This window comes from Balaenoptera borealis (assembly GCF_965194805.1).
Source record: "Balaenoptera borealis genome assembly, chromosome: 11".
NCBI classification, from domain to species: Eukaryota; Metazoa; Chordata; class Mammalia; order Artiodactyla; family Balaenopteridae; genus Balaenoptera; species Balaenoptera borealis.
In genome coordinates, this window is record NC_138868.1 from 67,874,766 (window position 1) to 67,901,703 (window position 26,938).

The 26,938-nt window shown below is 35.4% G+C and overlaps 1 long non-coding RNA gene across 1 annotated transcript in view; it reads left to right on the forward strand.

The window, feature by feature from the left end:
* Positions 1 to 26,938, forward strand: part of LOC309605128 — a 304,606-nt gene that overhangs the window by 17,623 nt on the left and 260,045 nt on the right. Inside the window, exon 4 of the long non-coding RNA XR_014231238.1 lies at positions 15,051 to 15,207. This is a non-coding gene — a long non-coding RNA (uncharacterized lncRNA). The remainder of the gene's footprint in view (positions 1 to 15,050; positions 15,208 to 26,938) is intronic.

The window sequence follows — 26,938 nt, forward strand, 5'->3', positions numbered from 1 at the left end:
ACACTGGATTGGAGGCAAGAGGGGTAAAGTGGTGTCCGATTATGACTCTGGTGAGGAGGGGGTGAGCTGAGAGTGTTGTTGATTTCTCTGATGTTAAATAATGTAGTTTGAATGATGCTCAACCCTCTACCCCTCCCAGGAAAGGAAAGCAGAGATTCAAAGCAAGCATGATATAGTTGGTTTACCAGTGTTCCTTCCAAGGAGCCATGTATGTATATATATATACTTTTTTTTAAATAAATGATAGTTGCAATAAAAAAAAAAAAAAAAAGAATGGGGAGAATAGTGCCATGTATCACAAGAACTGAACAATTTTTAGGAATAGGATAGTTCAGTGTCAAATTCTGCAGAGTGATTAACTGAGAAGAGAACTCAGACAAATCGATTGGATTTGGCAATTAGTATCCTGGATGGTGACCTCTGCTAGAACACTGTTAGCCTACCTGCTGTGGGACAGGAGGCATGAGATGCAAAGAAGGGGTGAACTATTCCTGTGAGAAGATTCCTTTCAAAAGCAGGATGGTAGGTCCATAGAAAGTCTGAATAGAGGAAGAATATTTATGGATTGCTTTGTTTATTTTAAATGGAGGAGACTAGAGCATGAATATAATTTGTGAAGAAACAAGCTGGTAGACAAATAGAGGGCTAAAATATAAGAAAAACAGGGAATAGCTAATAAAACAAGATTCTGGAAATGGTCAGATGTGATCAAAAACTAGATGAAGCATTTGTTCATACATGGAGAGAGTATTACTTTTTTTTCTTTTGGAGTCTGAAAGAAATGGTGTAAAAATGAGTGTAAGTATAGTTAAGTTTTTAGGTATAGGGTGGAGAGTTTGCATTCAAGGATCTTCACACCATGGTCTCTATCCTTTATTAATGCATTTCGTCTGACTTATACATGAGTCAAAGTGGATTACTTCCTCTTGCCCTGATATGTCCCGTGATTTCCATAATGCTTTGTTTCCTTTAATTCATTCTCTCTTTTCTAATATCTCCTTGTTTAAAACTTATACATTTTTAAAGTTCCAAACAAATTATACCTCCTACTTGAAGCTATCCTCACCATATGATCCAGTTCAAGTGTGAGTTCTCATATCTGAAAGTTCCAGGTTAAATAGTCAATGATACCTCCCAAAACACAACCAGTATAGAATACTGGAGGGGAACAAGACATGTGTGTGTGTGTGTGTGTGTGTGTGTGTGGTGATTCGGGAAAAATCTTTCAGCATATGATGTTTTGCGGTCTGAAAGCATATGAGAATCTTGTGGGTAGTGGAAGGGGTTCTTTGTTTTCATCTGGCTCAGTAGTTTTAGAAAATATATTTAGTTCTCTTAAAATTTAATTCAATTTGCTGCTTTTTGAAAACACAAACTTCACTCTTGTATTAAATGTGAAATGTGTATTAGATTTGATTTGCTGAAAACTAAGGAAATGTTTATTTTTGTTTTGTTTCTGTTTAAGTTTCCCAAGGTAATTGTAAAATTTTGTTAAATTGCTTATATAAGCTGTGAGTTTTTATCAATATATAAGAAAAATAAAATTAAGGAATATAATAAAAAGTAGTTGGATATCAATATAGTAATCAAAAACAAGTAATGAGAAGAGCCTAAATTTGGAGTAAGAAGACCTGACATTGAATCCAAATATATAACTTGAGCATATTGCTTCACTTCTCTGGTTCACATGCTTTCTAACCTAAAAATAGGTTGTTAGGAGGATCAATTGAAAAAAATTTTTGAAAATGTGTTGTGAACCGTAAAATCTTATAAATATATTAGTACACTTTTTAGAAGCATTCATGTAAAAGTATATCCAAGTTTTATGTAAGAAGCTTTACTGTATTTACAGTATACAATTCTCTATAAGTTTTACAGATTTTGAAATCCATATTCACAGCAATTTGCTTCTTATAACTATGCACATGTTGACAAAAGTGCCTCAGCAAATTTTTATTAAATGAATTAATAGTGAATAATTGGTTCTATCCCAAGTCCTATCAAAATAATTTATTTTTATTTTTAAAACTCAGAAGGTCTTTATTATGTTTTAAATATAGAGACAGAATATTTTGATCTGTTTTCAGCAAATAGGTATTTAACTTTAGATTTTGATTCTAAGATCATTTTGCTTTTCATTCATAAAAGTAAAATATTTTATTCAGAGTTATAACAAAAATTGATTTTTTTGGTGAAAATATTTTGGGAAAAATAAAATTATATTTGGCTGGATAGATGTCATTATGTCAGTTTAATCTGTTGACCAATTTTCTTTCACAGCTAGCCATTCACAATTTTGCCATTTCATTTTAAATTTACTGAAGTTATTTTTATAATAATTTTTTAAAATAAAATTTTAAACTAAGAGTTGATCCATTTATTGGTTTTTGTCTGCATAAAATGTTATCATTTATAACTCATACTATTGGGAATTTTATTTGGTCACCATTATTTCTACCAAATCCAATATGCTTGCATTAAAATTTATATATCATAATGTATACTTGGAGTTTTATTTATTTATAAATTTATTTGTCTTATTCGTATCAGTCATATTCACCAAAATTTCAAAGACTGAAAGGGTATATTTATTTCTTGGCTAATCTTAGAACAATATATAGAACAATTGCCTTCAGATAATTTAAGATTAAGCTAATGTCCAGGGCTGGGGATAGGCCAATTATTCATAATTTTTCAATCATTCTGTGTCCTACCAATGTTTCTTTTTTTTAAAAATACATTTATTTATTTATTTTTGGCTGCGTTGGGTCTTCGTCATTGGGTCCTCGTTGCTGCGCGCAGGCTTTCTCTATTTGCAGCGAGCGGGAGCTACTCTTCGTTGAGGTGCACAGGCTTTTTTTTTTTTTATAAATATACCCCTTTAAAATTATTTATTTATTTATTTATTTATTTATTTATTTATTTGGCTGTGTTGGGTCTTCGTTTCTGCGCGAGGGCTTTCTCTAGTTGCGGCAAGCGGGGGCCACTCTTCGTCGCGGTGCGCAGGCCTCTCACTATCGCGGCCTCTCTTGTTGAGGAGCACAGGCTGCAGACGCGCAGGCTCAGTAGCTGTGGCTCACGGGCCCAGTTGCTCCGCGGCATGTGGGATCCTCCCAGACCAGGGCTCGAACCCGTATCCCCTGCATTGGCAGGAAGACCCTCAACCACTGCGCCACCAGGGAAGCCCTGAACAGGCTTTTTATTGCTGTGGCTTCTCTTGTTGTGGAGCACGAGCTCTAGGCACACGGCTTCAGTAGTTGTGGCACGCGGGCTCAGTAGTTGTGGCTTAAGGGCTCTAGAGCACAGGCTCAGTAGTTGTGGTGCACGGGCTTAGTTGCTCCGCGGCATGTGGGATCTTCCCAGACCACGGCTCGAACCCGTGTCCGCTGCATTGGCAGACAAACTCTTAATCACTGCACCACCAGGGAAGTCCCACTACCAATGTTTCTAATTCAATGTTTTACTATGTTTATAACGTACATTTTCTTTCCTTAAAGTCTTCAAAATGAGTCAGCTTAATAGATATTTAATAGACATTTAAAAATTATATATTTGATCAATTATCTATGGTTCTGAATAGTATATGCTTATGCTTTTCTCCATTTCTTTGAATAGCTGAATTAATATAAATTATTTTATGGAAAATATTAATGACAAAATACTCAGTTGGTCATGAGATAATTGAGTGAGGAATTCATAAAAATCAAAGCACAATGTGTTTAGAGGACTGAAGAAAAATAAGATAATATTGTAATATAAGAACAGAAACTTTAAATAGAGTTTCAGGAAAAGTGTTCTAATACTAAAGTCATGCTATGAAATATCTTCCCGTGGGAAGTGTGAATACTTTAGTTATTCAAAACCAGTCTGGAAACAGCATTAAAAAATATACCCTAGGGAGTAATTTTATACAGTGGTTGAGCCAACTAGGAGCCTAATAGGCCTTTACCATATCTACTTGGTATGACAAGTAAAGTAGCAACTTTTATATAGTACTTGCCATTGGAAAGGAGAAATTAAAAAATAACGTGACCAGGTACAGGTAACACGATTCTTTTAATAAAATGCAGTCACATTTTACTAACCTATAAAATAATAATTTCAAATTGATAATTTGAATGATAATTTTCAAATAATTTTGAAAATAAAAAATGTTATGAAGTATTGTCAGGTTCTATTACATATTTTATTGACACATATTACTTCTCTGGAAAAAGAATTCTATAAGCTGGAAAGTGGGAAAGAAAGGGAACTAATATAGTGAGAAGGAAAAAATAAATAAGAAGGAAAGCAAAAAACATCTGCTAGGCACCCTAAATGGCATCAGGCTGTAATGGGGCCAGCTCAAGTATATTATTCATACTAAGATAAAAAAGAAATCCAGATGTTTCTCTGCCAAATGTGTTAAAGTTAACATTCTCTATTTTTGTGAATAGTGACCTTCTACTGGTAGCATTATCATTTTCAAGATCTCATGTAAAAAATATTTCATTGGTTAAACTTTTGAATATCTGTTTCATAATATTTCAGTTCATTTTTCATCATTTAAAATAAGTATGTCTGAAAGACAATGATGTAAACTACAACTCCAGAAACTAAGAGTACAGTTGACCATTGAACAACAAGGGTTTGAACTTCACAGGTCCACTTAGCGGATTTTTCAATAGTCAACACTACAGTACTACACAATCTGAGGTTGGTTGAATCCACCAATAGGGAACTATAGATAAGGAGGGACCATGGATACAGAGGGCCAACTATAAGTTATACTTGGATTTTTGACTGCACAGAGGGTGGGGACTCCTAACACCCGCCCCCCCCCCACATTGTTCAATGGTCAGTAGTAATTCAATCAGCATATATATTTGTGATATTTACAGTATTCCATATTTATTTTAAAAAATCAGGGGTCTTTAAAAATAGCAAAAGCCAACTAAATAATGTCTAAATACGTGCTTGTTTATGCTTCAGCTGAACCATCTAAATATGATTTCTTAATTTTTAGTAATAGCTGAGAACATGGGATTGTTCTGTTCTTTTACATTCATTACTACTTATGACAACAAGAACAATTCAGTGCTTACTCTGTTCCAGGCTCTTTACATTAAATAATCCTCACAAAGACCAAGATGAATACTTTATTACCCCAAGTTTCCATATTAGGAAAATGAGGCATAAAGGAGTTAACTTGTTTTCCTAAGTTATCACAGCTGGTAGGTCCCAAAGACTTATTTCAATCTCAGGCATTCTGAATCCAGAGCTCATATTCTGAGGCTCTGTCTAAAGCATTTAGAATAAGCTTCTATAGTATCTGGGAGTCATGGAGTTAACACAGAAGTTCTAATATATTTTGTAGCACTTGTGTAATTAATTCGAAGACACTTTCAGTTGGAAATTGGCTATTACTATCTTCTCAGTAGGTGTTCTCTTGTAGTCAAAATTAAGTCTTACTTTCATTCCTACGTGCCTAGTATCAATACGATGTCATTATATAGTTCTGTGGATACCTAATGCATATTTGTCGAATAAGTTATATATTAAAATTTCACAGAGAAAGTTGCTCAAAAAAGGGGGAGGAGCAATATTTGAAGTTACTTTTATTCTATGGAGCAAGCTTTTAAGAAAATTTAATTAAAATTTTATTTTGTGATAATTGAAGATTCACATGAAGTGGTAAAAAAATAATACTGACAGCTCCCATGTACCCTTTACCTGGTTTGTCCTCATGATGATATCTTGTAAAACTATAGTACAAATACCATGATGAGGAAATCGACATTGATACAATCCATTCATCTTATTCAGATTTTTACAGTTTTACACGTACAGATGGTCCCTGACTTACAATGGTTTGACTTACAATTTTTCGACTTTACAATGGTGCAAAAGGGATATGCATTCAGTAGAAACTGTACTTTGAATTAAAAAAAAATTTTATTGGAGTATAGTTGATTTATGATGTTGTGTTAGTTTCTGCTGTACAGCAAAGTGGATCAGTTATACATATACATATACCCACTTTTTTTTAGATTCTTTTCCCATATAGATAATTACAGAGTATTGAGTAGAGTTCCCTGTGCTATACAGTAGGTCCTTATTAGTTATCTATTTTATATATAGTAGTGTAGATATGTCAATCCCAATCTTCTAATTTATCCCTCACCCCCTTTCTCCCTGGTAACCATAAATTTGTTTTCTACATCTATGACTCTATTTCTGTTTTGTAAATAAGTTCATTTGTATCAGACTTCCCTGATGGCACATTGGTTAAGAATCAGCCTGCCAATGCAGGAGACACAGTTTCTATCCCTAGTCTGGGAAGATCCCACATGCCACAGAGCAGCTAAGCCTTTGCGCCACAGCTACTGAGCCTGCACTCTAGAGCCTGCAAGCCACAACTACTGAGCCCACGTGCCACAACTATTGAAGCCTGCGCACCTAGAGCCCGTACTCTGCAACAAGAGAAGCCACCACAATGAACAGCCTGTGAACCGCAACAAAGAGTAGCCCCTGCTCATTGCAACTAGAGAAAGCCCCTGCACATCAACAAAGACCCAGTGCAGCCAAAAATAAATAAATAAGTAAATTTATTTTAAAAAGTTCATTTTTATCATTTTTTAAGATTCCACATATAAGCGATATCATATGATATTTGTCTTTCTCTGACTTACTTCACTTAGTATGATAATCTCTTTTGATCTTTTCCTAGGCTAGCAATACGTGGTAAGATACTCTAGTGATGCCGGGCAGCGGTAGGGAACCACAGCTTCTAATCAGCCATGCGATCACCAGGGCAAACAACTGATACCCTCACAACCGTTCTGTACCCATACAGCCATTCTGTTTTCTACTTTCAGGACAGTATTCAATAAATTACATGAGATGTTCAATCCTTTATTATAAAATAGGCTTTGTGTTAGAAGATTTTGCCCAACTGCAGGCTCATGTAAATGTTCTGAGCATGTTTGAGGTAGACAAGGCTAAGCTATGATGTTCAGTAGGTTAGGCATATTAAATGCATTTTTGAATTTTGATATTTTCAGCTTATGATGGGTTTATCAGGACGTAACCCCATCGTAAGGAAGGAAGATCTGTACTCATCTGTGTGTGTGTGTGTGTGTGTGTGTGTGTGTATTCAGATGTAAGCAATTTTGTCACATGTAACGGTTCATGGAACTACTACCAGTCAAGATACAAAACAGTTCCATCAATACAAGGGTATCTATTGCCTATTGTACTCTTTTAAAACCACTCCAGCTTATCCTCCTCTTCCTTAATCCCTAACAACCATGAATTTGGTCTCCATCTCTATACTTTTGCCATTTCTAGAATGTTATACGAGTGGAATTTTATAGTATAAAAGCTTTAGGTTTTTTTTTTTCTTTTTTTTCACTAGGTAAAATTCCCTGGAGATTTATCCAAGTTGTTGTATATATATCAATCCTGCCTTTTTATCCCTGAGTAGTATTCCATGGTGTGTACGTGCCATAGTTTGTTTAATCTTTCTCCCACTGAAGGACATTTTAAGTTGTTTCCAGTTTTTATCCATTACAAATGAAGCTACTATGAACTTTTGGCTACAGGTTTTTGCATTAGCATAAGTATTCGTTTCTCTGGGATAAATGCCCAAGCATGCAGTTGCTGGGTCATATGGTAGTTGCATGTTTAGTCTTATAAGAAACCCACAAACTGTTCCACAGTGGCTATACTATTTTACATCTCCACCAGGAATGTATGAATGATCCAGTTTCTCTGCATGCTTGCAAGCATTTGTTATTACCACCATTTTAAATTTTAGCCATTCTGGTAGGTGTGTAGTAATATCTCATTGTAGTTTTAAGTTTCATTTCTCTAATGGCAAGCTGTATTGAACATCTTTTCCCATGCCATCAATTTATCCTTTTTAGTGGTATATAGAAGGCAAATTTTATTTACTATTTACATATCCTCTTTTGTGAAATGTCTGTTTGTCTTTTGACTATTTTCTAATTGGATTGTTCTTTACTGGTGAGTTTTGAGAGTTCTTTATATAATCCAGATACTTATTTTTGGTTCTTTATATATTCTGGGTACTAGTCCTTGTGTAAGGTTTGCAAATATTTTCTCCCAGATCATAATTCATCTTTTAAATTTCTTAACAGAGTCTTTTGTAGAAAAAAAGTTTTTAATTTTGATGAGGTCCAATTTATCAATTTTTCTTTTATGGATCATGCATTTGGCATCAAGTATAAGAATTCTTCCTATAGCTAGAGATCCTGAAGATTTTTTTTCTATGTTTTTTTCCTAAAAGTTTAACAGATTTATGTTTTACATTTAACTTTGTGATTAAACTTATTTTATTTTTTTTAGAAATTAACTTTTGCTATTTTATTTTATTTATTTATTAAAAAAAAGTTTTTTGGCTGTGTTGGGTCTTCATTGCTGTGTGCAGGCTTTCTCTAGTTGGGGTGAGCGGAGGTTACTCTTTGTTGAGGTGCACAGACTTCTCATTGCAGTGGCTTCTCGTTGCAGAGCATGGGCTCTAGGCACGCAGGCTTCAGTAGTTGTGGCGTATGGACTCAGTAGTTGTGGCACACGGGCTCTAGGGCATGCGGGCTTCAGTAGTTGTGGTGTGTGGGCTCAGTAGTTGTGGCACATGGACTTAGTTGCTCCACGGCATGTGGGATCTTCCTGGACCAGGGATCGAACCCATGTCCCCTGCATTGGCAGGCAGATTCTTCACCACTGTGCCACCAGGGAAGTCCCTGTGATTAATTTTAAATTAATTTAAAAATTTTTATATAACATGTAAGGTCTAGGTTGAAGTTTGTTTTGTTTTGTTTTTTAGCCCATGCATGTCCAATTGCTCCAAGACCATTTCTTGAAAAGATTATCTTTCTTCCATTGAATTGTTTTTTTCAACTTTGTTTAAAAAATCCGTTGGACATAATTTGTGTAGGTCTATTTTTTAATTCTCCACTCTGTTCCATGGAGCTATGTGAAGATTTTTTTAAAAATATTTATTCATTTTGTTTATTTATTTTGGCTGTGCCGGGTCTTAGTTGCGGCACATGGGATCTTTAGTTGCAGCATGCAAGATCTTTAGTTGTGGCTTGTGGGATCTTTTAGTTGTGGCATGCGGGCTCTTAGTTGTGGCATGCGGGATCTAGTTCCCTGACCAGGAGTTGAACCCAGGCCCTCTGCATTGGGAGCACGGAGTCTTAACCACTGGACCACCAGGGAAGTCCCATGAAGATATTTTAAGATATATTTAATACTAAGAAAAAGTGAAAATTCTAGAGTTGTAGTTAGCAAATATTTTCTGTAAAGATTCAGATAGTAAATATTTTTGCTTTTGTAGTCTCTATCAGCTCTGTTGTTGTCAGGCAAAAGCAGTCATAAATAATACATAAATGAATGGAGGTGGCCGTGTTCCAATTAAACTTCACTTACAAAAATATGCAGCAGGTTGGATTTGGCCCATAGGCTATGGTTTCCGAGGGATGTTGCTTTTGCCAATCCTTCTTCTAAAGAAGAGAGTAATAACTGAGGTAAAAATCTCATTGTCCAGAAACTATTGGATATTTATAAAATACTGCTAAATTCCTTCTAGCCACTACCATGTTTCCCATGCTAATGGCCTTGTTATCATCTTAATCAATATTTCTCACATGAGTAATGTAAGGAACCATTTTAAAGGGAAAGCACTCTTGTATATTACTAATGGTCATTTAAGTTACTCTTTACTGTGATATTACTTAAATATGTAAAAACACAGAAATAAGTATGATTTTCTTATGTATTTGTATAAGAAAAACTATGAAGCAAATAAACTAACATTAAGAAAATTAATTTGGTGTAATGAATGAATGCCTTGTTCAAAATAAATAATTTTCTGAGGTTGAAAATGGTACTGACTCTCTTAAACAAGGACTACTTTTAGTTTGAAATGACTATGTGATGACTCAATTCTCCATAACTTTTGTCTGTGGAATTACTTTGAATAACTTGTTTAGTCAATATACTGATATTGTTGGCTTTCACTTGGCACACCTCACTAGTTACATGTAAATGGTCACATTCTTATTAGACTCTGACAATTAAAAGCTCTTCCTTGTTGTACTATTTTTATAAACACCAACTGGGTACTGAATTTATGAAGCCATTCTTATGTTTAAGATGGTTTTCACAAGATCCAGAGTATACTTATGTTAAATATCATATCATATAAATTAAATCATAAAGCTAAAAAATCTTATAGACAATAAGCCCCGTAAAGACATAAAACATCATAAAACATCATTTGGGAAATGCTGATCTTGCATCTTTCTATTTAAAGCTGTCAGTGCGGTCTTTCATGAAAATAATATCTGTCTAAACATATCTATAGGCTTTTGAAGAAATGGGTATATGTAATTTACCTACAGGTATTTGCTTTGGTATAATTAATTTATTCTGAAGGATTCACATGGAATCCTTGTCGTCAGATTCTGAATTCTAATTAGTACTATAATGTTCTTCTAAGATATAACATAATGCATTTTTGTGTTATTATTTAACAGGTATTCACTGAATATCTACTGTGCTAGTACCAGAAATGAAAATAAAATTAATGCTTGGTGCCTGCCCTGGAGCAGTTTATTAACCAGTTTAGAAAACAAGACATTCACATTAAATTTGTAACATCAGTAGCTAACATTTATCAAAAGCTTACTATTTTCCAGGTTCTATTCTAGGGTCTTTACATGTGTTAAATGATTTACTCATATATATAACCTTATAAGGTAGGTTCTGTTTACCTACCTTAAGTAACTAAAGGACAACTGAAGTATAGGACAGAGAGTTTAAGTAACTTGCTCAAGATCCCACAGCTAATAATTGGTGAAGGTACCATTCAAAGCAGGCAATCTGATTCAATAGCCTGTGAATTTAATTCTTACTCAGTATTGTTTCCTCCAAAGGGAAATTAGTATCATCTGATTGGTTGATCAGAGCCAAGCTTTGAGTCAATTGATTCTACAGGTTGCATTTTACCCCTTTGCCAATGTAGTCAGTACATTAACACAACAATTTTTGGAAATTATATATAATTGGGGAAATTATTTGGTCATTATTATGGCCAAATTTGATTACACTTTTAGGAAAAAACTCCACTACCTAAATATTTTCAATTTGCTTTTGGGAGGCTCCTTCAGAACCACTGACCCTTTTTTGAACTGCTCTAGGTTGGACTGGTAAAGGCATTGCATTTAATGCAAAGATTTTATTTCCTGTCTGGCCATGTTGAAGCATAAAAAGAATCAGGAAAACAATGTATTACAATCAAATAAACCTACTAGAGTTGGAAATTATTTGGCTTATATTGATATATTTTAAAGACTGTTTCTATATTCAAGTCAATTTTGACTGTTGACAATTTTAACATTCATGAATTAGTCCAATCGGGGTTAAGAGTAGTTTCTGTTTTTGATTTTCTTTTGTTTTGTAACTTCAAAAATAATATTAACAAAACAAAAAGACAGCCTTCAGAATGGGAGAAAATATTTGCACAGGAAGCAACAGACAAGGGATTAATCTCCAAAATATACAAACAGCTCATGCAGCTCAATATCAAAAAAACAAATAACTCAGTCAAAAAATGGACAGAAAATCTAAATAGACATTTCTCCAAAGAAGACATACAGATGGCCAAAAAGCACTTGAAAAGATGCTCAACATCATTAATTATTAGAGAAATGCAAATCAAAACTACAATGAGGTATCACCTCACACCGGTCAGAATGGCCATCACCATAAAATCTACAAACAATAAATGCTGGAGAGGGTGTGGAGAAAAGGGAACCCTCCTACAGTGTTGGTGGAAATGTAAATTGGTACAGCCCCTATGGAGAACAGTATAGAGTTTCCTTAAAAAACTAAAAATAGAACTACCGTATGACCTAGCAATCCCACTCCTGGGCATATACCCGAAGAAAACCATAATTTGAAAAGGTACATGCACCCCAATGTTCATTGCAGCACTATTTACAATAGCCAGGACATGGAAGCAACTTAAATGTCCATCAACAGAGGAATGGATAAAGAAGATGTGGTACATATATGCAATGGGATATTACTCAGCCACGAAAAAGAACAAAATAATGCCATTTGCAATGACGTGGGTGGACCTAGAGATTGTCATACTGAGTGAAGTAAGTCAGACACAGAAAAATATCAAATGATATCGATTATATGTGGAATCTAAAAAAAAGCGTACAAAATGAACTTATTCACAAAACAGAAGTAGAGTCACAGATGTAGAAAACAAACTTATGGTTACTGGGGGGAAGGGGGGAGGGATAAACTGGAAGACTGGGATTGACATATATACACTGCTATATATAAAATAGATAACTAATAAGAACCTTCTGTATAGCACAGGAACTCTACTCAATACTCTGTAATGGCCTATATGGGAAAAGAATCTAAGAAAAAAAAAAAGAAAAGAGTGGATATATGTATATTTATAACTGATTCACTTTGCTGTATGCCTGAAACTAACACAACATTGTAAATCAACTATACTCCAATAAAAATTTTTAAAATTAATAGAACTTAAATTTGATGAAATGTTTTTCATTAAGTGCATTTTTACTATTGAGTAAAAAATTGTAAATATAAAACTTAGTTAACCCCTTTTTAGTGATGACCTGATAATTTGGGCTTTTTCTTCCTCTAATTCTGAGCCATTTAATTAACAACATATCACTGTAATTTTATAATTGCTTGTTCCCATAACTACTAAACCATAGAAACCAAATGCTTATAGAGTAATATCTTAGTTACTCTAATAAAAGTTTTATAGTCTTATTTGTTGTGCCTATTTAATTGTTAATATAACAGTGAAGGTATACAAATATGATTGGTTTGGTTATGATTCTCAGAGAAGAAATGACATAGGTTTGATCCTTTAAAGGAATTACTTATTTAGTCATTTTAAAACCAAAAAGAAAGGTAGCCTGGGGGCAGAAGGAATAATCAGAGTGATAAAATTAGAGGAAAAATAGAATGAATTTCAATAAAATGTGAATATTTATAACTGATATATGTATGTTTACAGCCTGAAGCTATATATCAAAGTTCTAATGACAATATGCATAAGTTAATGCATGTGAAATGAAATTATTTTGTTACACAGCTTAAGCAACATGTGTTCAAAATGTTTATTGGTTCTTTGCAATTTTAGTAATTTAATCAGCAGATTTTAGTGAAGGACATTTTTATTTGATTCAGAGATACATTGTCTCCACATTTTAACATTTTGAAATTGAGGTACCTTGTATAATCCAAGGTTCATTTGCAGCCTCAATGCCAAAACTTGGTAAAGAAATAAGTTTCCATGTGGTCCACTCTGCCTGTGAACTTAACTCTGTAGGTGCAGGTGCTTATTTATCTAATTGTCTACTCAGCTAGGTTATTTGCAAATTTGTATCCAAACAGAAGATTGAATTTTAAATTAATTTGGAACCATAATTGTAGCCCAAAATTCATAAAAATTATTATATTGGGATGCAACATTGAAATGAAAAGTACTGGGTTCAAAAGAGCATAACACAAATCTGTAAGATGAAAACATTACAAATTGGGCAAATATTTCTTGCTAGAGCATTATCTGCATGTTTTTAAAGTATCAACCAAGTAATTTACAGTACCTAACGGGAGAGAAAATATACAAGAAGATAAAGCTAAGTTTTATTTTGTCATTGAGACATTTAAAAAAGGATTTCTGGTTACCCTCCAGGCAATGCAATTAAAGATAGGAGAAATTGCCAAATCTCTTGGAACAGATCACAGAATTTTCAAAGCTAGGAAAGGTTGGTGTGATGATTCATACATCATGAAAATCTATTCCTCAGATACTGAGCATGTAACATTCAAAGGCTTCCAGCTGACTTCCAAGAGAAGCTGTTAACTTGCAGGGATACATAAGTCCTATAGGGAGAAAAGGAAACCTTGAATTTAACTAAATCGGAAATGCAGAGAAAATCTTGATATTCCTTGATATGTCAGAAATTATACAGTGAATCCTAAATGTGATAAAGCAGTCAGGTTCATGAGCATAGAATATAAAAAGCAATATTTCTGGGTTCTGTAACTGCATATGCTTGGAAATGATTCAGGAGAAGCTTTGGATTCTGAATTATTATGAATATTCCTATATTCTCTAAGGATAGGAAGACTTATTTCACAGCTAATGTCCAAAGACCTCTAGCCTATAAATAGGACATCTCTCTTGCCTCCTAAATCAAGATGGTAATTCCAACAATAAACGGGAGAACTAGAGCAAAAGCTAAAGAGTGAGAAGGAGATGCTAAGAGAGAAGAGTAAAATGAATGGAGGGCCTCCAGTACCTGAGAGTGACAGAGGAGCCAGCGAAAAGAGGCTGAAAGGAGGTAGACAGAGAGAAGGGAGGAAAACAAATGGAATGTAGTGTCATGAAAGCAAAGCAAAATTAATGTTTCAAGGAGGGGGGTAATCAGTTGTTAAATGCTGCTGAGATGCTGAGTAGTGTGAAGGCAGAAATGTGTCCACTGAATTTAGTTATACAGTAAGTCCCCTGCATACGAACAAGTTCCATTCTGAGAGCACGTTCGTAAGTCCAATTTGTTCATAAGTCCAACAAAGTTAGCCTAGGTACCCAATTAACACAATCAGTTATATAGTACTGTATTGTGATAGGTTTATAATACTTTTCATTAAAATAACATATAAAAACAAACACAAAAAATAAAGAAAACATTTTTAATTTTACAGTACAGTAGCTTGAAAAGTACAGTACAACAACTGGCCTACAGGGGCTGGCATCGAGTGAACAGGCAAGGAGAGTTACTGACTGGACGAGGGAGAGGGGGTGGGAGATGGTAGAGCTGAAGGACCATCAGCAATAGCAGACAGAGGCCAAGCTGCAATTTCAGTCACGCCTGATGTTGATGGCACAGGTTCTGGTTCCTTGCTGGATTCAATTCTATCGCCCCTCTTGAAAAAACGATCCAGTGATGTCTGGGTAGTAGCTCTTTTTTTTCTTGTCCTAGATGACATGGTAGCCCTGGATTGCATTCTGAACGGCTGCTGCAACCTTCATGTACTGTTCTACGTTTGGGTCCTGTGCCTCAAAAACTAACAGTGCCTCCTCAAGTAAAGAAAATCCCCTTGCCACTTCCTGCATCGTGAATCTCTTGGTTTCTTCAGGTACTTCTTTTTCCTCTTGTCTCTCTTCGTCCTTTCTCTGGGCCTCCAATTCCATCAGGTCTTCATTAGTAAGCTCCTCGTGTTGCACAGCAACAGTAGTGTACAGAAAAGTACACAAAAGCACAACCACTTGTAGAGGCTGCATGCACGGGACAATGTACTCCAGACACGTGAACTAACTTACGTGATCGGACATGCGAATGCACGTTCACATCTTTGAAAGGTTGCAACTTGAATGTTCGTATGTAGGGGACTCACTGTAGAGAGCTAACTGAAACTTAAGGGAAGTGGTTTTCATGTGGTAGTGTGGTAGGGGACAGATTAAATTGTTCTGAGGAGTTAATGGGACAAAAATGTGCAGACTAAAATAACTTTTCTATTAAGTCTAAATGTGCGAAGTATATGAGCTGAAAGAGCATCGGAGGTAAAATTTGTTTTTTTTTAACTTTTAGATGAAAGAATTTAAAGACAAATTTGTAGAGGAATAGAGTAATTCATTGTGGTTCAAACTGCAGGTTATGACTCACTATTGTGTGGTAGCATTAATTTAGTGAATGGTGACCAGCATTAATTAAAAAAAAGGTAAAATATCAGTGTATCATGCATAGTAAGGTGATCTTACCTTGTAAAATTGTGTTTCTTTGGTACAAATTGTCAACTGCAAACCACAGTGAGATATATTTTATATATTTATACATGATACTTTTATACAGTGCATATGTTACATGTGATAAGTACATATATATGTATAATGTGGATATATTGCGTTGCAATGTAATACATATATTCCTTGTTGTGGGTCTTAGTAAAAAGAAAAAAAATACTCTGAAAGTGAAAGCATTAAATGTCAGCATAGATTCTGAAGAATGTGGGAGGAACTGGGACTCAGATTACATGTAGAAGAATTGGCCTTCAAGAAGAGGAGAGACATGCACCTTTTTGTATCAGGAAGGCAGGAGGAGAAGGTTGGTACACATGCAGGTTAATGACAGATTTGGCAGCAGAATATTGAAGGAATTCCTGTCTGATGGCTCGAATCATTTTAGTTAAGTACAATGCAATCATCTGCTGAGAGTGAAGTGTATGGACAGGGTATCACAGCTTGTAAAGAATAAAGAACATATGAAATATTTGTTATAGAAATTAGATCAAGATGATTAGAGAATTATATTAAGATTGTGTATAGGTGAAGTTGTTGACTGACTTTATCAATCCATTTATGTACTGTCAATCCATTTATGAGTGCTTAGCTATCTGAGTATAGACATAGATGCAGGTAACAAAGATGGTTGGATTCAGGGTTGGAGCTTTTCTTGTTGGAGGCTTTAAAAGGACAAATGGACAAGGGAGGTTAGTGCATTGGCAACAAAATGATTGAAGTAAAATACTGTAGAATCAAACAAAGGTATAAGGAGTTTGATATTTGGAAGAAGTGGAGAGGTCAATGGAGCTGGAGGCTGAGACTGAAGAACAGTGAGAGTTGGGGGTCTGAGCAGGCAAATGGAAATTTTCATAAGAGAGTGAAATGTTTGTAATTTTGAAAGTGGAAATTTTTTCAGTGGTAAATTATAAGGGATTGGTGGAGATGATCTGAAATATACCATTAATGATAAGAAAGTCAGGGAACCATTAAAATATGATGTTGGATAGATTGTCCATGTGGACACTGAATTTCCTGAGATGATGGTAAGAATAGAGAAGGAAAGGAATACCCTGAGCAGGGTACCAAAATCTTTAGTGAATGAGATGAATTGGACAGGAGGTTGGTAGATAAAAACAACAAAGCACAAGAGTTTAAAAAAGTGGCTGAAAGAGCTTCTGTAGAACAAGACAACAATGACAACTCAAGCCCCACTTCTAACCCATGAGAAGATGTTGCCTAAGAGTCTCAGCTCTGGATTCAGATTGCCTGGATTCCCCTGCTGGCTCCATCTCTCTATACTTCTGTGACCTTGATTAATGTTACTTAATCTCTCTATGCCTCAGTTTCACATCTCTAAAATATGAATAAAATACTTACTTTATTGGATTGCTATAATACTTAAATGAAATAAGGTTATGAAATTTATTCATGAAATAAATCCATGTACAGTATAGGTGTAGTGCTGTACATAGGAAGTGCACAATAAATGCTTGCGATTATTATGGCTATTGTTTTCTAGAATGTTAAACAATTTCTACTTGGGAGAGCTGCAGACGTTTTCTCAGTAGTCATCCATTTTCAGTTAAAGTAATGTTTGGGGAAGCTGGTAGGATTGTAGGGACTTGCTGGTTCTATGGGGAGTGTTCCAGAAAGCCCAATGTGATTGTTTTGGAGGGAAAATAAGTGTGAGTAGGAGGGCAGGTGAGGAAACAGACATACTGAGAATCATACAGATGAGAATAGAGCTAGGGATAGCTTAAAGATCTTATGGCTTCACAGATACAATGTGAAGTCACAGTCACTGCCACAGTGGCACACCATTCACATAGACTCTACACAGAAGCTGTGGTAGAAAGCAGGGATATGAGGCATTTAGTGAATTTAGTACCAATAGTCTTTTGAGGAAGGAAAGATATTTTGGCCTTACAGAATTCACGCACTTGTGGTCTGGAAGGGAGGTCTTGTAAATGTGGGGTGGGGTGAGATATTTTCTTTCCTCCTGGAGTCATCAGCTACAATGAGAACAACTGTGACTTGGAACTATGGATAAATGAGCACAAGCCACACGGTCTCTCATGGAAGTAAGAGGGCAGGCACTTTGGCCATAATTTCCATACATATTCAGTTGGTATAGCTACCCATCACCCTAATCACCATTGTTTCTCTATTTCCATAGAGGTTATTACCATTATCTTAAACTACTACTTGTTTACTTTTATGTTTGCTTATTTACTTGAATTTGAAGTAAAAAAAAGCAATGATTCTATCTCTCTTGTTTACGATAACATCTACAGTACCTAGACAGCCACCATTATTTCTTAAATGGAGAAGATCCTCCATTCCTTTCGATTCAGGGGACTTATATAATTCTGAGGATGATATACCTCAGTCTAATATGTGAAGTTACTTTGCCTTATAAAATTTCATATTGCTGTTAAGTGCCTACTACTTGGTGTGATTTCCCATTTTGAATTTGTCTTTCTTATGATACAAAAAGTGACATTATGATGAGTGATTAAGCACCGACTCATGGTTATGTTGTACAATCGTATAAATAATTATATTCTGTCTAAATTTAGAACTATTTTCTGTGAAACTTCATACATTTTGTTCTTTTTATTAAGTCCTCTGCAAGGAAGAACATTTGGCTCATCCAAATATTCTTTACTTGAAAAGTGCTATACTTGAAAAGAGGCGGAGGAAGTATGACAACTTACTGATGCTTTCCTCACTAAATTGGCCTCTGCTATGTAACAGCCCTCCTTAGTTTCCCCTCATGGCCCTCAAAATGAATTAAAATTAGTTTCAGGACTGGAAAGATCCAGTAGCTTCATGAAGAATTCAGAATCTATAGCATTTATTTTTTTTCTGAGAGTAAATTGTCAACTGGAAACCTTTCCTCAGTGCAAGTGAATAGACATTTCGGAAAGCACAATTTTCTGAATAATGATAAAGTGGTACCTTCATATAGATATTTGCTTTGACAGCCCTAAGGGATTGCAGGTGTTTTTTGATAGCAAAGATCATATTTAGCATTTTGAAATTAAGCATCTGCTAAGATTCTTCGTTATGATTCACATTTTGCAACAGGATTATAATGAATATTAACAATTCCTATATTTTGTCTTATACTCTGCTCCATTTCAGTCTACTTTGTTGAGGTTCCTTAGGACTTGATCTGGGCCCTGTTAAGTTCTCTGTCTGCACTCACCCCATTACCTGTTCTAATTTCAATATACATATATATAGATATATGTATACATATACATACACCATTCATACCTCTCTCCTAAGATTCAATATCCAATTGTCTTCCTGACATATCCACTCAAAACGGCCTAAGTTGTCTCAAATTTAACAAGTACAAGAATGAATTTATTGATTTCCTCGTTCACCAAATCCAGTTTAAGTCTTTTTCTTACACTGTTTAGCATCACCATCCATTCATACTGTCTCAGAAGGCAAAGTCTGAAGTATTTTTCTTCATTATTTCCATCTATTCCATTAGGAAGGCCAGTCAAATCTACTTCAAAGATATTTTACAGTGTGCCCTCTTCTCTCTTTCTCCTTCCACCCATCTATATCAAGTCACCATTATTTCTCTCTAGATTGCAGTTGACTCTTGACAACTCGGAGGTTAGGGTCTCCAATCCTCTGCACAGTAGAAAATCCAAGTGTAACTTTCCAGTCGGCCCTTTGTATCCACATGTTGCATCTGAGATTCAGCGAACCACAGATTTTGTAGTACTGTAGTTAGTACATATTTATTGGGAAAAAATCCACATAAAAATATACCTGTGCAGTTCAAACCCAGTTGTTCAAGGGTCAACTGTACTTCAAGTGTCTCCTAACTGCGTTGACTTCAGTTTTAGTCAAGCTCTCCTTCCCAGAGAAAGATCACTTTTCTTTTCCAATTATTTGCTCTAGTAAAATAGAACTACCATACGACCCAGCAATCCCACTACTGGGCATATACCCTGAGAAAACCATAATTCAAAAAGAGTCATGTACCACAATGTTCATTGCAGCACTATTTACAATAGCCAGGACATGGAAGCAACCTAAGTGTCCATCGGCAGATGAATGGATAAAGAAGATATGGCACATGTATACAATGGAATATTACTCAGCCATAAAAACAAAAGAAATTGAGTTATTTGTAGTGAGGTGGATGGACCTAGAGTCTGTCATACAGAGTGAAGTAAGTCAGAAAGAGGAAAACAAATACTGTATGCTTTATATGGAATCTAAAAAAAAACAAAAAACAAATGGTTCTGAAGAACCTAGGGGCAGGACAGGAATAAAGACACAGACGTAGAGAATGGACTTGAGGACATGGGGAGGGGTAAGGGTAAGATGGGACGAAGTGAGAGAGTGGCATGGACATATATACACTACCAAATGTAAAATAGATAGCTAGTGGGAAGCAGCCGCATAGCACAGGGAGATCAGCTTGGTGCTTTGTGACCACCTAGAGGGGTGGGATAGGGAGGATGGGAGGGAGACACAAGAGGGAGGAGATATGGGGATATATGGATATGTATAGCTGACTCACTTTGTTATAAAGCAGAAACTAACACACCATTGTAAAGCAATTATACTCCAATAAAGATGTTAGAAAAAAGTTACCAATAAGTAAATTAAAAAAAAAAAAATCCACAGTAGGGCTCTCATGAGCCTGGCCCAGATCATATAGGCATCTCAGATCCAAGTACTGTATGAGAGGGAAACATTGCTCCTGTTTGTCAATAGTAGCTTTTTGGAATTCTGGTTCAAGTAGGGTAAAACCCACCCAATCCACAGGAACAGAGAGAAGGGAAAGATCATTCCCTAAAGGAACATCATGGCACTATTTCTAAGAGATGAGAAAGTGGATGTTGGGAGAACAATATATGTCCACCACTTCCACTGTTACCCTCCAATAATACATTCTCCACATATAAGTAGGCTTATTTTTAAAACTTGAGTTCCATTATTTCACTACTGTTTAAAACTCATTCATGATTCTTATTGCATTTAGAATACATTTCCAGCACCTTTTAATGGTTATAAGACCATATGATATCGGGAACCTGTTCACTATTCAGTCTCATCCCATACCACTTTCTCCCTCACCCACTTACACTCTTAGATGAAAGTTCTTTTTAAGGCAAAGTTATTTTCCCACCTTAGGGCAGTTGCACTTGCTGTACTCTCTTCCTGGAGATATCTTGTGCTTATTCTTGCTATCCTATTACTTCTTATCCTTCATGTCACAGTTCAAATGTCACTTCTCTGGAGAGGCTCTCTCTGCCTACTCACTCCCACACTCTTAATTTTCTCTTATAGAGTCTATTTCTTTCTTTCTTATGCTTCTCACAAGCTCTATACATTAGTTTCTATTGCATATCTTCCTAAATGAAATATAAGCTCTGTGAGGAGAGGAGCTATATTACTTTTTAAAAAAACTAACTTATTTATTTATTTTTGGCTGCGTTGGGTCTTCGTTGCTGCGTGTGGGCTTTCTCTAGTTGTGGCAAGTGGGGGCTACTCCTCATTGCGGTGAGCGTGCTTCGCATTGTGGTGGCTTCTTTTTGTTGCATGGGTTCTAGGCACATGGACTTCAGTAGTTGTGGCACGTGAGCTCAGTAGTTATGGCTCACGGGCTCAGTAGTTGTGGCTCATGAGCTATAGAGTGCAGGCTCAGTAGTTGTGGCACACAGACGTAGTTGCTCTGCAGCATCTGGGAGCTTCCCGGACCAGAGCTTGAACCCGTGTCCCCTGCATTGGCAGGCGGATTCTTAACCACTGTGCCACCAGGGAAGTCCCTATTTTACTTTTTTTTCAAACTCAGAACTTACCACAATCTCTCTGGGTCAATATAGTCTGAATCACTAAATCCCTAAGGGCCATTTATGCCATTTTTCATTTTTTATATTTACTTACACATACCTGGGTACCTGCAATGTTGTGTAATATTTGTAATATCTAGTTGCTTTACTATTAATGTTTACAATGCTTATTCTATATCAGTATTAACAAAGTTCTTTAGTCAGTTACTCAAAATAATTATTTTCCTGTCTTTAAAATATGTATTACTCATCTCTCCCTCCCTGCACTACTACATTATATTACATTCCTTCCCTGCAACCATATAGATCTAATTTTATCCATTTTAAAATCAATATATCCTCCAGTTGTTGTGTCATGTAAGCTTTATTTTTCTGGTTTCTTTACATTTTCAATACCTTGCATGGTCTGAATAGGTCATGTTTAGAGTCTAGACCATAATTCATGAAAATGTAAGATAAAGTGATAGGATATTTTTAAAATACCAAATATAGAAGGAGCAGAATACAAATGTTTCCATTTGTACTTTGGAATAAATTCAACTAAGAAGGGCATAAACTAGCAGTATTCAGTGTATAGACAACATCTGTAAATATGTCAGGAAGAAGATGCTAGTGATATTTTTAACTGGACCAAACAGCACAATAATAGTCATATAAGACTCTGTCCATTCCTTTTGTAAGACATAAGACTTTATCACTTACTTTTGGAGTATAGAGAATATAATTTTTGTTACGTGGTAATATAATTATTAATGAAAATTAAATAATAAAATCCTTTTAAATGAGGATTAAGGAATATACCTGGCATTAAACACTTTTAATGATAAATCAGAGTATAAATTACTTTTTAGAAGTGGGTGTATGTATCAATTTATAGTTTTTTGACCTAAAATTTAATGTGAAAGCTATTACTGTAATGTAAAATATAGCGTTGTTATTAACATCTGTATGATCTATATTTCTCAGTTAGAAACCAGATTGTTGTCAGGGGCTATGCAACAGACATGTGGGAACAAGTTCAGTGGCACAATCCTGTGGAAGAATCAATAACCAGTATTTTCAACAAGGTACCAAGAACTCTTGCAGGGATGCAGTCAAGCACAGGAATTAAGGGAACAGACAGGCATTGTGGGAAAAAAAAAGGTATTCAAGTTCACTGACAATAAAAATAGCTTTTGTATGGTAGATTTTATCCAGGCAATTTTTAAAATACCTTTCCACTCCTTCCAAAAACAGTTGGATATTTGTTAGGAGGCAAATCACCTGTCTGTGGTCATTATACCGGATCCTTACAGTTCATAGAACTGTGCTTAGGATGTTTCAGATCTTATCAGTAGCTTAATACTACAGGCCTTCATCTGATGATTGTAAGGGATGTCAAAGACAAAATAATATAATCTTTTAAAGTTACCAGGCTTTATTTTCTAGAGCAGTTTTAGGTCTATAGAAAAACTGAGCAGAAATTATAGAGAGCTCTCATATAGCTCCTCTCCTCCTGCACAGTTTCCCCTACTATTATCTTTCATTATTTTTAATGCTTCCTTAATTGTTGTACCAGAGAACCTGCAGGATTTTAATATGATCTCCATAAATAAAATTTATTCCAAGCATCTCTAGATCTACAAATTTTAGAGTAATGGTTGAAAATATGGTCTTTAGTATCAAACAGTTGCATTTGTGATCAAATTCTGGTTCTGTTGCTTGCTAGCTATGGGGTATTGAACAAGTTCCTTAAGTCTTTTGAGACTCAAATCCATTGTCTGTAATGTAGGAATAACAATATCTACCTCATGAGGTTGATGTGGGAATTAAATTAGATTGTGATACAATATCTATCTTAATAAAGAGCGGGTGCTATTATTCTTATTACAAATGAATAAATGTCTCTCTTTTTTTTTTTAACAAGTAATGGTATGGAACTTCAGGAATATTTAAGGAAAAATTTAAGGAAACATAATTTATGGCAAAAAGGAAAAGTACAATAGTGTAGTACAAAAGAAAAATCACAGGCTTTGGAATGAAACTGTTTGAAACTGGGTGACTTTGAAAAAGTAGTTTAAATTGCCTGATTCTCTATTTTTTCAACTTAAAAATGGAAATATTGTTACTTATATTTTCTCTTGAGAATTAAATGAGACAATATATGTAAAGTATCTTCCAAAGTGTATTTAACATAACTGGCCAAAGTATATGATTATACCTCTATAAGGAACATGCATATGTAATCTTTTCAGATTGTGTGAGATAATAAAATGTAAATATGGTAAGTGTGAGCTATTTCATGTACTTTATTTGGATATTCAGCAAAGCTTTTGATAAGTTTCTATACCAAGAGCTACATAAATATAAAACGCCTAACAGATTTCTAGTTCTGATTTTATTATAAATGACTTTACTAAGATATTACAGGTAAACAGAAATAGCCAGAACTCCACATGGACAGTTGTGTTGTCATATACCCTCACCGTTTTCACTCTAAATTCAAATGGCTGCACAGTTCTCACAGTTCTCAAATGTGATCTTGGGTTAGTTTCCTACCTTTCTATGTTTTCATAACTCAACTATAAATATTTATTATGACCACAACTTAATAAAGTAATTATGCATGTAAATATATTTGTGTGTGTATGTACATACAAAGCTTTGGCATGACACCTGAAAGGCAAACAACTAAGCCAACAAACACAGTATAGAATGTTGTTGGAAGTAAAGAGATTAAGGTTCCCTTCTCCTTTATAGTGGAAGGTTTTTCTTCTGTCCTTTGCATCTGGAATGTTAACACCAAGTATGTGTTCTGTTTGGGAAGCCCTCCACTTGGAAAAGTCAAACAGATCTATATGGTAGGCCAAGAGTAAAGGAGATATGGAATGAATTTGTGGAGATGACCCTGTCTAGGATTTAAGAGTGAGAGTTGAAAATGTTATTGTGTTTTCAGGAGAAGAGAGTAGACAGGGTTTTTGAGCAGAGGATTAGCTAAGAATTAAGAATATACTTAAAGGTGGTATCTCTGACATCATATTTCTCAGGAACTTTTAGCACAGTCTTTCGACAGTAGGAGGCACATATCCCAGGAGGCTGATATTTGAAGGAAATAAATTTCTGGCTAATGATTAACAAAGCACTTGTTTGTTTTTCCCCCTAAGGGATTCAAAGTACAGTCGACCCTTGAACAACATGAGTTTGAACTGCACGGTCTACTTATATGCGGGGTTTCTTTCAAGAGTAAAAATTATAGTACTATTTGATCCATGGTTGCTTGAATCCTTGGATATGGAGTAACAGAGAATAGGGAAGGCCTACTTATATTATTTTAAGATTTTTGACTGTGCAGAGGGTCGGTGCTCTTGGCCCCAGCATTGTTCAAGGGTCAACTGTACTTTAACATTTTTAATGACAATATTTGATAATATATGTTGGTTTTGTTTTATTTGCTTTGTTTTGTTTTACAAACAGCACTAAGTGATGAAGTAGTGTAAAATCTAAGTTCTGAGAGACTTAGAGACAAATAAAGACATTAACTTTTAGGTAGGTTAGGATCTTGTCCAAAATCTTACAATCCTTAGTGACCAGAGCATGGACTGGAACCCAGGTTTCCCAGCCAAGTGCTCTTCTCAAGACACCATGCTGAAGTAGTAGGTGGGGTTCTATGTTATTAAGTGCAGAAATACATTTAGACAAAAATGCTCCAAACAATATCTACACGCAATAAATATTAAGATTTAGGTAAGCACTAAATTTTCAAAAGGAAGCTTTTACAAGTGCTGATAACATTTGAAGAGTGATTACTCATAGTTGCTTTGTGGTGGATCTGTCTTTGCAGGACTTGGAAGATCATGATGGGGAAATTACTGCATGAATAGGTTTAGCGGTTTGGGCCCTCAGCTTGTCTTTTCATCAGGCTAAAAGTTCCTCTCCTTTTCTGTCTGGAAGCTACACATTAAAAGATATAGCTCTGCATCATTCTAAGAAGATAATCTTTTTCTATTTTCCAATCATTTCAACTGTTTGATAGTATTTAAAAAAATAAGGACTTCCCTGGTGGTTCAGTGGTTAAGACTCCATGCTTCCACTGCAGGGGGCATGGTTCCTTTGCTGATCAGGAAACTAAGATCACACGTGTGTGGCCAAAAAAAAGAAAACTAAAAAAATTTTTAAAAAATACCTATTGAATGAGGTGTACAATTTCTTCAATACTGAACATTTTTTTAAAATTTTTCTTTTATATTTATTTTTGGCTATGTTGAGTCTTCGTTTCTGTGCGAGGGCCTTCTCTAGTTGTGGCAAGCGGGGGCCACTCTTCATCGCGGTGCGTGGGCCTCTCACTATCGCAGCCTCTCTTGTTGTGGAGCACAGGCTCCAGACGCGCAGGCTCAGTAGTTGTGGCTCATGGGCCTAGTTGCTCTGTGGCATGTGGGATCCTCCCAAACCAGGGCTCGAACCCATGTCCCCTGCATTATCAGGCAGACTCTCAACCACTGCGCCACCAGGGAAGCCCCAATACTGAACATTTTTGCAATATCTGACAAAAATGTAAAATTGAAAGTGTTTACACATTTAAAATATGTACAGCATGTTTTTATAAAAATCTAATATTTGTTTAGTTATGTAGAAATAGATAAATATATGAGGAAAGGAAGTGAACCATAAACTCATTGACAAGTCATGAAAAATAACTGTTTCACATCAGTGCATATTACCCAGAATATGTTTTTTAAATTTCTTAAAGACAGTCCTGCAGCCTGTGGAACAAAAACCACATTCACAGAAAGATAGACGAGATGAAAAGGCAGAGGGCTATGCACCAGATGAAGGAACAAGAGAAAACCCCAGAAAAACAACTAAATGAAGTGGAGATAGGCAACCTTCCAGAAAAAGAATTCAGAATAATGATAGTGAACATGATCCAGGACCTCAGAAAAAGAATGGAGGCAAAGATCGAGAAGATGCAAGAAATGTTTAACAAAGACCTAGAAGAATTAAAGAACAAACAAGCAGAGAGGAACCATACAATAACTGAAATGAAAACTACACTAGAAGGAATCAATAGCAGAATAACTGAGGCAGAAGAACGGATAAGTGACCTGGAAGACAGAATGGTGGAATTCACTGCTGCGGAACAGAATAAAGAAAAAAGAATGAAAAGAAATGAAGACAGCCTAAGAGACCTTGGGGACAACATTAAATGCAACAACATTCGCATTATAGGGGTCCCAGAAGGAGAAGAGAGAGAGAACGACCAGAGAAAATATTTGAAGAG